At 48.9% G+C, this 13629-nt stretch overlaps 1 long non-coding RNA gene across 5 annotated transcripts in view; it reads right to left on the minus strand.

The window, feature by feature from the left end:
- The window catches only part of LOC116229331 (uncharacterized), a 103440-nt gene that overhangs the window by 16988 nt on the left and 72823 nt on the right, over positions 1–13629 (minus strand). For 4 of the 5 annotated variants that reach the window (XR_016464131.1, XR_016464133.1, XR_016464129.1 and 1 more), the window contains 2 exons: positions 4460–4703; positions 4077–4325 (listed from right to left, as the gene is read on the minus strand). This is a non-coding gene — a long non-coding RNA (uncharacterized LOC116229331). Of the gene's footprint in view, positions 1–1961; positions 2883–4076; positions 4326–4459; positions 4704–13629 lie in introns of those variants that run through there. The other variant, XR_016464132.1, reaches the window with a different exon arrangement.

Consider the following 13629-nt stretch of genomic DNA (forward strand, 5'->3'; position numbering starts at 1 on the left):
AGAGATCTTTTGTATTGCCCTGAGCCCTGAATTTTCCTGGGAACACCTCCTGCTTGCTTTTTATACTAAGGAATGAATGTAGCAAAGCTTAGAGTTGGGCTCATGGCTACAAGTCCAGGCACAAGAAAAGGGAAAGCAGGACTGAAAAGCTAGCTACCATATAATTAAAATATGAAAAGGATTAAGCTTATCTTCTCCTTAGGAAATAGAGGAGAAGTGGGAAGTGGCAGTGTAAGGGGCCTACAGTTGAACAAGCTTTGTTTGCAGGATAAGTGGCTTTTATTCCTGGTGAAGAGAACTAAGCTGTGTTTACAAATAATGCTGACAGTCCAGCCCTGACTGCGCTCCAAAAATGCCCCATCCCTACTCCTGGATTGCCTCAGCACTGTGTCCCCAGAGGCAGGGAGAAGCAGTAAATCACAGCAGCAATCCAAAACATGACACAAAGTTTTGAGCAATATTTTCTTGTGCTTTGTGGTATGTAGAGGACTGCTATCCCCACATCCCACTGGCAATTGCTCTGGTAACAACAATATTATTGTCTGCACTGTGATGGACAATAAAGACCCCTCAGGCTCATTGTTTTAGAGCCGGGATTTAGCCCAAGTATCCTTACCACGCCTCTGCCTCTAACTGCTGTGATTCAGTGATTTGGCTGTGGGATAGAGAGCAGCTCCCTCCCATCTGCTGCATGGCTCAGCCCATAGGTGGGACAGAGGTGATGTGAAGGCCTTGGGCTGGCCTGCAGGACAAGGGCAAGTAATCATCCCCTGTGAGAGATGGTGTTTAGGAGCCCCTTGGGAGGAGAGTGGTTGAGAGGTGACCACTGTGCCTCCTTCACCCTCCTGCCCAGCAGCTGGCTCTGGTGCTGTGGATTCCTTCATCCCACGGCCAAGAGTTCCCAGGTCCTGTGTCTTCTGAACCCTAGAGGGTACTAGAGAGCAACATTCAGCCTCCTGAGAAGCCGGCTACTTGCCTGTGGTCCCGGTGGTGTCTTTCATGATAATAGGAAGCTACTTTGTGTACCTTGGAGGCACAGGGCCTGAGCATCTCCCTCAGTCACCACTGCTCTCAGAAGGAACCCTTCAGAGGCTGTTCGGTACAGGGGACATTATGCAAAGCCCTGCAAAGAGTCTACTTCCCCCTGGCAACTACAGAAGAGTGTTAACTCATGCATGGTCATCAACTTCAATGATCAGGAGTTCCTTCATTATCACCACTTATGTTTTACAAGACAAGATGCTCAGGTAGCATGGTGATGCAAACCATTAAAAAAAAAAAATATTAAATAAATCCAAGGAGAGTAAGAACTGGTAGTGCAATGCTCCAGACCTCCAAGCAGTGAATCCACATACCCTGAGGAGAGCTTGAAGTGTGAGCACATACACTGCCCTGCCTGGAATCGTAATGCAGAATGGGATCATCTCAAACCCATCCCATCTAGGCACTCATCCAAGTTTTAAATGTTCTGCAAGTTCAGACACAAGAGAAACATTTTTGCCCTTTCTGCTTTGCCCTCCGATGAGAGAAGAGCAGCAGAGCCTGGGTGGGAAGAACATGAAGAGGACCCCACCAAATGATGTCCTTGAACATAACGACCAGTCTTGGTGACCTGTTTCTCCCTCCTGAACCACACAGAACCCCGATGCCAATAAAGCCCTTCTGCTTCTGGAGAAAGGAGCATCTCTGATTCCTGACAAGCTGGAGTGCCAGATGTTGGCATTGATGAGGAGCATACTGTCTGCTTGCCAGCTTTGTGAAGTTGGCATGTTAATTACACCTAAATGTATAGAAAATTTGGATCAGATCTAACTGCTCGCAATTATAAATTCCTATCTGATGCAAAAGCATGCAGGAGTTCACAATGCATGGAGTAAAACAAAGTACATGTTCAGAGCAGCAGGAGAAAGAGCCTGAAGAGCTTCCTAAAGAGTAGTGGGGGGGGGGGGGGGGGGGGAGTGCTTTTCTTATCTCTTATCTCATTTTAATTTGGAGGAACTGCAACATGTGCCCTATTGCATAGCTGAGTGTGCCTAGAGTCTCTTTTTGGAGATCACTTCTTACATGTGGGATTTTCTTGTTCACAGCCTTTCACAGGCTTGCTGAGCCATATTTCAGTGATCCCTGATGCTCCTAAGAGTCACAGACACACAATAGCACAATAGCAAAGGGGGTTCTCATTTGATAGCACTTCAAAACATTCTTTCATCCCTTCTGAATGAAAGTTTCTCCTTTCCACAAGCTATTCTCTTCTTGTCTATTCTCTGCTCAAACCTCTCCTAGCTGTTCTCCTTGCACAGATATGGGCTCTCCCATATTCCACAGCACATTCGATCCTGACACCACTTCCACTAACAACCTGTTTGAAAGATAAAAATGAAGGAAAGGATGCAGTGGGAACAGTTCGTTGTTTTTAACTGATTAAAAAGCTTTTAGTAAGAGCTTGATACAAGATTTTCAGCAAGGAAAGATAGCTCTGGCCCAAGCCAGGAGATGTCTCCTTTCTGTGATCTAAACCAATGATAGAGAAGTTCTGCATGTTCTAAGTTGTTACTTTTTTCATTGCTTGGATGAATTAGAGAAATAGGACGTCCACAAACATGTCCCTAAACCATTCCAAATAAGGACAGCCAAACTTTAGCCCTCCAAAGATCTCATGTGTCTATCAATCAGCAGGCTCTGACAATGATTTGGGGGGAGGTCCTTTGCAAAAATTCATTTCCATCTGAAAACATAAACAAAAGGTTCAGTCTTGAGCTGGAAATGGATCCGCAAACAAGTTGAGCTCTTTGTGTCTCTGAACAGATCTAAATAACTTGTAAAGCAATCTTGATGTCCCCCATGCTCTTCAGCATAGCTGTTGCTGTCATCTTAGTATTTCCCTGAGAGTTTGAAAGAAGATGAGAAATATCATATTATAGAAGCCATTTTGGACAAAAAAAAAAAAAAAAAATCACAATGTTTTCCTTGTCATCTTGCAAGCAAGAACAGAACTAGATTTTTTGCTTCAAAATTTGTTATTTTGAGGCACTACACCATGCTGTTTTCAGGCACTGCAATCTTACATCATTAAAAATGTTAATTCCTGAAGCACATTGGATTTTAATTGGCTGCATCTACAGTGCTGTAGGAAAGCCTGACTGGGAAGTGACCTAAAGCCCTGCAAAGCCCAAGCCATGCTCTATCCCTGTGCAGCCATCCCCAATCCCAGGTGCAGAGCAGTTGTAGGTCAGCACATGCACGGCCACACGCAGCATGCCCTGAATCAATGAAACCACATCACGGCAGGAGGAAAACCAGATGAGCACCAGACAAGGTTGGTCATGAGTGCAGGCTCAGGCCCAAGCACACATTCAGGAGGTACATCCCTGATGGAACCACAGAAGAGGCAGCAGCTATTCTGGCAGCAGTAATCAAAGCCCAAGTTTCCAGTAGGCTTTTAAAAGTGTCAGACCTCCTGTACTGGCCCAGAGATGAAGGCACATTCAGAAGCTATTTATTGCACTTCAGGTTCTGTTTTCACTCCATAAAGAAAATAAATGTTTTGGCCACGAATACAGTCAGTTGTTTGGCTTTTGCTAGGCATTCGCGGGGAAACTTCCTAGTAACATCTTGCGTTGTCATCAAATACCACAAATTTGTTCCTTTCCACTGAGTTAGGCTCAGGCTTGAATTCTTGATTCATAGACTTTGAACTTGACTCAGGGTAACATAGTTTTATCTGAGGTTCGCAGTCTCCTAAGGCCATCGAGGGCCAGCCAGAACATCTCGTCTGACCTCCTGCCACCCCTAGGCCACAGACTTCCGCAGTTCGAGGGTTGCACTTGGTTTCAGCAAATCTCTGCTAGCAGTGCCAGGCAAAACCCCAAGATTTTTGTTTTCCAGTGAAGAGGAAGTCCAGATATTAACTGGCTGATTTTTTTTTTCCCCCAATGTAATTTTGAGAGTGGGAGATTGTAACACAATGCATAGTACAGCAACAACAGCAGAGTAACAAGGTCCCAGGCTGCAGCAAGTGAGGATTTGCATAAATACAACAGCTGTGGGCACAGAAATAAAGGAAAGAAGCTGCTTACCCTTAGAAGACCTCACAGGTAGATACAGATCTCCAGCAAGATACTCTTGCCTGCACTGCCAGTCCTTAAATGAGATCTGGGAAGGGGATCCTGGCTCCACTCCTTCTGGTCACTCAGGTGCACTGCATGCACCTGAGCTCCTCTGGGCTGGCCCTGCCTTTGCACCTCAGCTCCTCTGGATTGGCCCTGCCTTCCCACCAGGTGCTCAATCACTGGTTGAAGCCATCAATTAGCATTTCCACTATAGAGCTACACAAAGACAAAATTATGGTAAAATCTCCATTACTCCAGTCACAGAATCATAGAGTCATTAATTAAGGTTGGAAAAGACCTCAAAGATCATTTTATCCAACCAGCAACCCACCCCCACCATGCCCACTAACCTATGTTCCTCAGTGCCACATCTACACGGCTCTTGAACACATCCAGGATGTTCCTTTCATTCCATCCAGGTGAGGACAGACCAGACCATGCCCAGCTGTTCTCCTAGTTCTCAGTGGGAGCTCAGGACAATGCCTCTCATGCCAGCCATTCTGCCACATCTGCTGCATTGGCACTGGAGCGCTTCTCTGACTCTTATTCCCCCTCTCTCCACACCATTCTTGAATTCAGAAGCACAAATTAGACCTGAAAAAATATGATTTCTGAAGGCTAGTTATTCACATTTAATAAAAAAAGCTGAGTTCTCTCTGTAACTACAACTAAGAAACTGCATTGTAAAAACTGAGCTCATTCATAAAGAGAAACAAAAGGGAGGCTGTGTGCAAGGAGCAATTCACAGAGCACAGCTACAGCAGCTCTGGCCGTTCAGATCCTCTACAGATCTTCAACACCCATCTGCTTAGGCTGTTCTCAGGAAACACGTATGGGAGAACAGAAAGGAAGGTGAGATGATCTCCTCTCTTGAGTATGAAGCAGCAATGACATGATGATTTATGAAATACTTTTCTCTTGCTTTCACCATCTAGAGAGATTCAAACTGCCTAGCTGGTATCAATACTTATGGCCAAATTCCTGTGGCAGAAATTCTTGCTGAGTCAAGTTGATGGAAAAGCAGAAATTCTGCTTTGTGGGAAATTCCAGGATCTCTGTTTTTTCCCAAAATTAATTGGAAAAGTCAGAGATCAAAACTTTCTGCAGAATGACATTACCAAGCATATTGCTTGAGTATTTGGAAGAAAAGACAGGCTGGTCTGAGTTTTCCAACTCACAGCTTTCTGACAAATAAGCCAAGTATAAAAACTTTTGGACATTTCTGTGCTGCAATTCCCAGAGCCACACCACGCTGCAGTAAACAAGTGCAGCATCGCAGACAGCATCAGATGGCCTTGCAGAAAACACAGTGTTCCCAGTCTTCCCCTAGCAGACACACCTGGTTGGATGGAGATTCCTTTCCTGTCAGGGCCACTGTTGGGCTCTCTTCTGCTATCTGTGAAAGTATGTTTATATTGTGAGTACTTTCTCCTTCCACTGTCATTACCTCTCCCACTCACTGCGTGTGTTCCAGTGCAAAGGAAGTTACAGCTGACATAGGAGAGGGACAGGCTTTTAAGATGTTCTCCAGAGCCTTGAAACAAAGGCTACTACAAGGAACTCTCTGTGCTTCTTGCTGTGCAGAGTACGCACACACCCACACGGCAGCTCCTGAAGCCTGAATTGTGCAATCTCGTTCAGTACCAGTAAGGCTTCAAGCAAATAGTCCTGAATGCTCATTGAACTGAGATCACAAGGCTGAGTAAGAGTGACTTCATCCCTGCATCCTTTCACTTCATCAGGAATGGGAGTGATGGTCAGCAGCAGGCGGCTTTGTGAGGTGGTGCTCAGAGGACACAGTGTTTCCAGCGTGATAGCACATGGGATTGCAGCCTCCAACACCCAGGCTGGAACTGGGGTGGGAGAAACAGCAGAAACTGACCAAGGCTTGGCATCCCTATTTCAAAGCAGAATCAAACGTTTCATGAAGTAGAAAGATCTGGAATCAAAGATTTCATGAAATAAGCAATCTCTGGACAAGGTTTCTCCAAGAGCCAGGGCACCACAAACGATGGTTTAACGGATATATGATGAATTAATTGTTCTGCTAAATCCAGCCAGCACCTCTTGCTTCCAGATTGCTCAGAGGCATATTTGTAACAGTGGCAAATGTAGGCACTAAGAGTTACACTATGGGGTGCTGGAGAACTAAGTGGTGAATTTACCAAGGGCCATGGCTGTGTGAGCAAATTCAGTTCTGGGGAGTGACTTTTAGTGAAGCTTAAATGGTCTGGAAGAGAAGAGGTGTGAAACTTCCTAAAAGCTTCATCATTCTCACTAATTCTCCCAGACAGGAGAACCAAAGGCTAAGTGACTTGGCCACATTCCTCTAGAGAAATGCAAGAGGAGATCCAGATTTTCCCTAGATCTTCTACTGCAGGAGCGAGACTTAATGATGAGCAAGGTTTATGCTGTCGAGGGTTCATCTTCATGACTGAGTGAATTCAGGTGGTCTGTATGCCAGTATCCCTCCCAAGTTATCTGACTTTGCAAGAGAGGGGTTATGCCTTTCTGGCTCCCCTTTGTGCTTTTGGAGGCTCATCCTACAGCCCCAAGTGCTGTGCAGGAAACTGCACACTATACAAACCCTTTCCCAGAGAACTGGCAGGAGAGCTGTCTCTCTGAACTAGGGCAAAGGGGGTGGATTATAGGAAGCCCCTGGATGACTAGCAGCATGGGCAAGGCCCCAGAGGACTAGCAGGGGCTGGCCTGCACCCACATTGCAGAGCAGTTATGTCAGCAGCCTTGGGGTTATGCTCTAGCCCATCTCCTTGGCTGGCCAGCCAGCCCAAGTTGAAAAGCATCTCTGATTTATAGGGATGTGGGTGTGGATAAGATACAAGCTACCAGCAACACTGGAGTTTTAATCTTATTAACTCTGCAGTGAACACCCACCCTAAGTAGAGAGGCCAGGGAGGCAGGATGACTGCTACAGAGAGCAGGGCAGTCAGGCTTGTAGTTCTGGTCCAGTTGTAGCCTTCCCACTCTCCTTCCCTCACTTCACACACCCAGCACTCCTACGGCCGCCTGCACAGGGTGGGAGCAGGTTGTGATCTTCCTTTCAAGTCTCCAGGACAGGGGATGTCAGCAGCCAGACCGCATCCCTCTGGCTCTCATCCCTCCCCCACCTCCTCCCTGAGACCCTGCAGCTGGGCCCAGCGCACGCTGTCAGAAATGGGAGCTGTCAGCGCAATCACTGTGGGTTTCACAACCTCCTATTACTGCAGCTTTATGGTTTGCTTGCTTAGTGTGCCAACATACGTGGACACACACTCTGTGTCTGTGGATATACACGCACCCGTGTGTCATGTTATCCATCTCCTTCAGCACAGGGAATCACCAGGCCAGTGAAAAGGTGGTGGTCATGGTTTGGCATCTGCACATTTTGTGGCCGCTCTTTGTATCAGATGGGCATGAGAAATTCCTGCTAGGCTCTGGCAACAAGACTCTCCCTTGGCTAATTTTTAATGGCAAAGGTTTTGTAATCACCATCCAAGCCTGAGGAGCAGAAATTCCTGAGGGGTAATTGGCTTTGTCGGTCTGTTGGGCACACTCAGTCTTGATCTCTTCAATTACTGCACACATGTACCTACTTTCACACTGACACGCTGGTGAGGACAGGCCTGCCAGCTCATGGATGGATGCGTGTCTTCAAGCAGCACAATTGGCCCGGCAGCTAATGCAACGCACGAGACTAGCAAGGCACACCAGGCTCAACTTGGTGACAGCCGCTTCACAACCAAGGTCACAGAGGGGAAAGAAGCTATGAGGACAGGGGGACAAATGTAGAAAGCCAGCAGCATCTTCCACCACTTTGACTCAACTTTCTGACCACAAACATTTCCTCCTGCTGCCACTTAGGATACCTCATTCTCCTTTTCAACCAGCCCTTCTTCATGCTGAAAAAACTGCAGCAATCCTCCCCATGGAGACATAACTTCCAGTGGCAAAAGTCTGCCCTTGCCAGGGTGGCTTAACGCTGATGAATTTGCTGCCAGCAGAACAGCACATCATCTTAAGCCTCTTGCCAGCATTTCTGCATCAATGGGAGGGACAGAATGACTTTTTCTTTCCTTAATTAATAGAGTTATGCAGGCAAAAAATTTTGGGGAATAGATCAGGCTGATGACCCCTTAATGCTGCCTCCTCAGCACACAACGTTTAAAGGATGCATATGACATTGAAGCATGCTTTGAAGCCCCTCCATTGAGCCCGACAGGGCTAGGCATAGGCACAAATCTTCGGTCCCAGCATCCGTTATATCTCATTACACGCCAAAGACCACTGGGGCCCCAAGCACAGCAAGGTCAATGTACGCATGGGTTACCCTTCTCATGTATCCCATGCCTTCAGCATGGTGTGACATTTATCCGTGCCATCGCCCATCCCCATCTGTCCCACTGGTGTCCCACCTGCCCCACGTGCTACCCGTGTCCCTCCCTGTCCTTGACACCCTTTCCCTGGAGCAATCTGTCTGCCTTTCTCCCTAGACCACCAGTCTACCACTCTCTTCTATCCGCCAGTGGCCGACGGGCTGTTCCCCCGTGCTGCTGGAGTTCACTGCAGGCAACTTTCACTCCCACAACTCCACTAATTGCAGTCAGCACCCCCCAGCCTGGGGGGGGCTCATAAATACCGCGGCCTTGTGAGGGAGTCTCCCAGTCAGTAATTGACCAAACTTTCCAGATGCACTTCCAGCAAGAAATTAAAAAGCAATGTGACCCTTGTCAAGGGGACGGACACCACACGCAATGCAAACACCCTCTCCCACGAAAACCTCATCCCTGTAGGCTGACAGGGCTGGACAGAGCCACGGTGGCAGAGGTGCTGGTGTGCCATAAATCAGGCTTCCCCCAGCCCTTTATCGGCACCACGCAGCACTGTGAGCGATGCGAGAAGGAGATAAGGGCCCACCAGGGCAGGCCTGGCTCCCCTGAGAGCTTCCAGGCAGGCGGGCCTGGTCTACAGCTGCCCACCCTGCCCCATGCAGCCTGCAGCCTCTGTGCCTGGCTGCTCTCCACCATAGCAGGCCTGGTAGTTTAACCTGGGCAGGCCACAGGCCGCTGCTTCCACACCCCCTCTGTAAATGGCACAAGTCCTCAGCATGCAGGCAGAGGGGAATTTTTGAAGGGAGGGCATCCTCAAGCAACAGAAATAATCAGAGGCAAAATTCAGCCACTCCTGTAGCAGATAATCTGCCTCTTCTCTCCACACAAGCTGCAGATGGCTCCTAGCTGGCCATGATGATGGGCTGGTGGCCAGGAAGCAGCAAGAGGACAGAGGTGGAGGGGTCTCCAAGGGGCATAAAGTGCCTTGGAAGTGCTGGTGATGTGCAGCACCCTGAGCAGGCACAGATAAGTGGTTTAAAGGTCTCTCGCCCTGCTGATCTCATTTCCCTCCAATAGCTCTAAATCCATCACTTAAAAATTCAGCACTCCTCTGCTGGAGCACTGGGTGGCCCACAGGATGAATGGAGCTCTTCACCCCTGGGGCAGCAGGGAGACTCCAGCAAACAGGGCCAGGAAGGTGCTGGCATGTTAGCACATGGCTAGGTTATAATTTACATGCATATGTCATATGCTTACTCCCATTAACATCTCAGCTTGGAAGGTGACCGGTCTCCTTTCACCTCTGAAGGAAATGGCCTCATTAGAAAGCACTCAAAGGCCTGCATGGCCACCTTAGCCTACAAAATAAAGGTAGATCTGCAGAGACGAAAGACAATCTTGAACTTTAGGTTTGTTTCCCTTCAATGGAGTTAGAAGGACAGCGCTTTGCAAGCTGGGTAATCTCAAGCTGGCTGATTTCCCTGAAGGGATGCAGCACACAAACTCTTCCCTGCTGCAATTTCAGTGACCTCAGGTGGCACGCAATGAGAATCATTGGGGTTTGTGTATTTATAATAACACCTATGAGAGATTACTCAAGGGTCCAATAAAGATCAGTTAGCGGGTTAGAGAGATCTTTAACTTCATGTCTAGTTCATGTAAGATGGGACCTTGAGGGCACTTAATATGTGATTGAGCCCATGCTGAATTTTTGCCTTACTGTTGTCACTAGCACCATTCACAATGAGCGTGACAAATACTGTCCTATCCTGTACTCTTCATTGCAACATTTCAGAAGCCTCAAAGAAGCAATAGAGGTCAGTGAGGTCACCAGTGGTCAAACCAGTGCTCTCAGCTGCATGGAAGGGCTTTGCCTTGGGATGGAGTTTTCCCCAGACAGCTTGCCCACACCTAATATCCCATGCTTCTAGCACTCTGGAAGGCCACAGCCTCATCTTTTTCCACCATGTTTCCACCACCTCCACTTAACAAGTGCTGCAAAGCCCAGCACAGGGCCACAGATGGAGGCCCAGAGTGAGGGGGGTGCTGAGTCTGTATATTCTTCCAGATCTCCCCCCTGCACACTCCTCCACACAGAACTATCCCTGCTCCTATCAGCAGTTTTGGAGCTGACGTCCTTTGTGACGCAGGTGAGGTTCTGCAGGGGCCACTAGTAATGATTTTCCCCCACTAAGCTCCCAGATGTGGGCTGCCCTAAGTGGGGAGATCCCCACACACCTCATGCTCACCCCAGTGCTGGTGAGGAACTGCTGGGTTCCACTGGCTCACTGAAAGTCAGAGCTGGTGACACAGAGGATCACCACTGATGTAGACCCATTCAGAAAACGTCTTGCTGAAATGCTGCTTCCCTGCTCCTATCAGACAGCATTTTCCCTCCTTTGGGCTGCTAAAAGGCTCTCTGAGAAAAGCCCTTGCTTGCCATCTTAAGTAGCATTTCCAAGTGCTGAAACCAGGACTTCAAATTTTGAAAGCATTAGAGTTTGTGCCCACTGCTGACTGAGATGAGGTGGATATACAGGAGAGATGGATTCATGCTTGCAGGAATTGCTCAAGGCAAGGAGCAAGATTCAGAAAGGAATGGTTTGGTTTCAAAGGCACTCTCACTGTCATGAGGCATATACCTATTGGGGAAAGGTGTTTCCTATCCTATCCTAGACTGATCACGCAGGAACCTTTAAAATTGAAATTAATGTGAGCAGACACTGCAGGGTGGGAAGAGGAGCCAGGATGACAGAAGTTCACGCAGTGAACATCTTAAACTGAGGTACTGAAATCCTCTAATCCCTTGGTACATAGGGTCAGAGCTCTCTGACTAGGTAGTGAGCTAAACTCCTGTGGCCTCGGGTCGAACGTAAACTCCACCATAGTATGAGAAGCTGCCTCTGCCCCTCTCTGACTCCCTTCACCTCTCCTGCATTAGCATTACAGGAAGGGTCTGAGCAGAGGTTGGGACATGATGGAGAGCTCAGCTTATCTCTGCCAGGGGGAATTTCTCACCTCAGCTGCCCTGGAGTCTGCCCTGTCGCCAGAGACAGCATCTGGCCTGCTGTGTTGACAAAGTCACAAGAGATGTGGAGTGCACATGGAGATCAAGGCAGGGCTGACACAGTCCTTAAGCCCATTCCCACTGCTCTGCTCATCAGAAAAGGGAGGCAGGGTGGGGGTGGGAAGGGAGAAGAGTTGTCTTCTGCACTGCAGAGCCTTGGCCCTCCTGCCCTTCCCAGCGCAGATGCTCTCAGCTGCTCACACTCCCAGGCAAGCAGAGGCAGCACAAGGTTGACAGACACATCACTCCCTGACCCTCACAAAGAGAGAAGAAAAGTTCTTTCTCATAGTCAGGCAGTACTTTCAAACTCTGCTGCATGTTCCTGTGTCAAAAACACCAAGCATGTGGCTGTGCTTTGCTCCCAGACTCAATGGCAAAGCAAACTCTTCTGGACAGGCATCCACAGAGTACATTCTCTCCTTCCTCCTCCTCTGCTCTCCTATTGCACAGCTCTTAATCAGAATGATTTCTCCTCATTCAGATGCTTATCTGCTGAGTTTGGCATCAGCCCTCAGATCTGAGCATTCTGCCCACGATCCTGCCTCACCCCCCGTTTGCGAAGGATCTTGATGATGTGCATTGCAACTCCCTGGCAGAGGAGGGCAAGTTAGCATTTGTCTGGTAGTTTTCACACACGCACCACTCAATGGATTGCAAGTGCTCATCTGTGCCTCTGCTCAGCGCGACATTCGCTTTGCCAAGAGGGGGTTGTCCATGTCCAGAGGCTGCAACCAAAGCTGCTGCACGCCCTCCTGAGCACTTTGTTCTCTGCTTTGTGGGTGTTGGGGCCTGAGAGAGATCAGGGGCCTGGTGTTTTCCCAGAGCTAAGGGCACATCTCCAGCCCTAAATGACTGTGCTGAGACTCAGCAAGGCAGGATCAGGCCCAAGTCAGAGTCCCCGCCTTCACTGGGCAATGCAGTGGGTGTTTTGACCAACACTGTTCTTGCTGCTTCAGCAGATGGGATGAGTTAGCAATGGATGTTCAGTGCTGGTGTAACGGTGGCTACGCTTCCTAGTATAGAAACGTTACTTTAAAAAAAAAAACATACCCCCTACATGTCTCAGTTCTACTGTGAGTCTGCCAATAGCAGAAGCCAGCTTTGCCTGAAATAGCTGGATTTTCAGTGGTGCCCAACTCCCACAGAGGACAATAGCAAACCCCACCCCCTGAAGAGCAGCAGAAGAGTTGCTGAAGAGTCGTGGCTGCAGAACTGGGAGGAAAGGCCTGGCAGGCCTTCCCCTCCACTGATGCTCTGTCTCCACCTTTGTGTTGCAAAAACAAAGAGGTTTGGGTGTGATCCCGCCCTGCGCCCAGCGGCAGCTTCAGTGGTTGCGTGCACAACGTGCCCGCTCGTGGTGATGCTCATGGAGGAGGATTGTGCCGGGCCTTGGCCATGCTCCCCAGCCCCCCAGGCACCGTGCTTCTCCCTCTCCAAAGTACACACGCCCGCTCCACCTCCCTTTTGCCGGCAGTGGAGCGGTTGCTGGAGACCTTTCCACGCTGCAAGCCAGGGTGGGTGAGGAAGGCCAGGCTCTTCCCAAGGTGCTCAACTGCCTCCTACCGTGAAATCACAGAGCCGATAGATGCAGATGAGCAAGCAGGGCAGAGGGAGGGACAGTCTGTGCTGTCCCAGCCTGACTAAAAGAGCTTACAGCCGAACCTGGCCCAGCCTCCCCCTGGGCCACCCCAGGGAGCTGGAATCTTCTTCTCCAGCTCTGCTTTTTTTATTTTATATTTCTGTCCTTTATAGTGGTATCCAAGCACATCACTCAGGATGAGAATCAGGGGGCTGCAGTTTTCCTCTGTGGTCAGTAGAAGCCAAGAACAAGGAAAGACACGTACTAATCCATGCTGCAGACAGGGCTCAGAGTCCCACCACCAAAAGTAGAGGGAGGTTCCTACCCGCACGATGCAGAGCATCAGGCATCAGAATGATAAATGGAGTGGAGGAGAAGGAGAAGGAACAGTCTGACACTGTGCACACACGTGTCCCCAGCTAACAGCCACTAGCAGAGCAAGCTGTGAAGACCCAAGCCAGGAGGCACAGTGCTACAATAGCATCTCCATCCAACTTGGCTTCCATGCTGAGAAGAGGAGCCTGTGGTAAGTGCTCTGGCAAAGCC

The sequence above is a fragment of the Phasianus colchicus genome, chromosome 2 (genome assembly GCF_987193195.1).
Source record: "Phasianus colchicus chromosome 2, bPhaCol1.hap1.1, whole genome shotgun sequence".
Lineage (NCBI taxonomy): Eukaryota > Metazoa > Chordata > Aves > Galliformes > Phasianidae > Phasianus > Phasianus colchicus.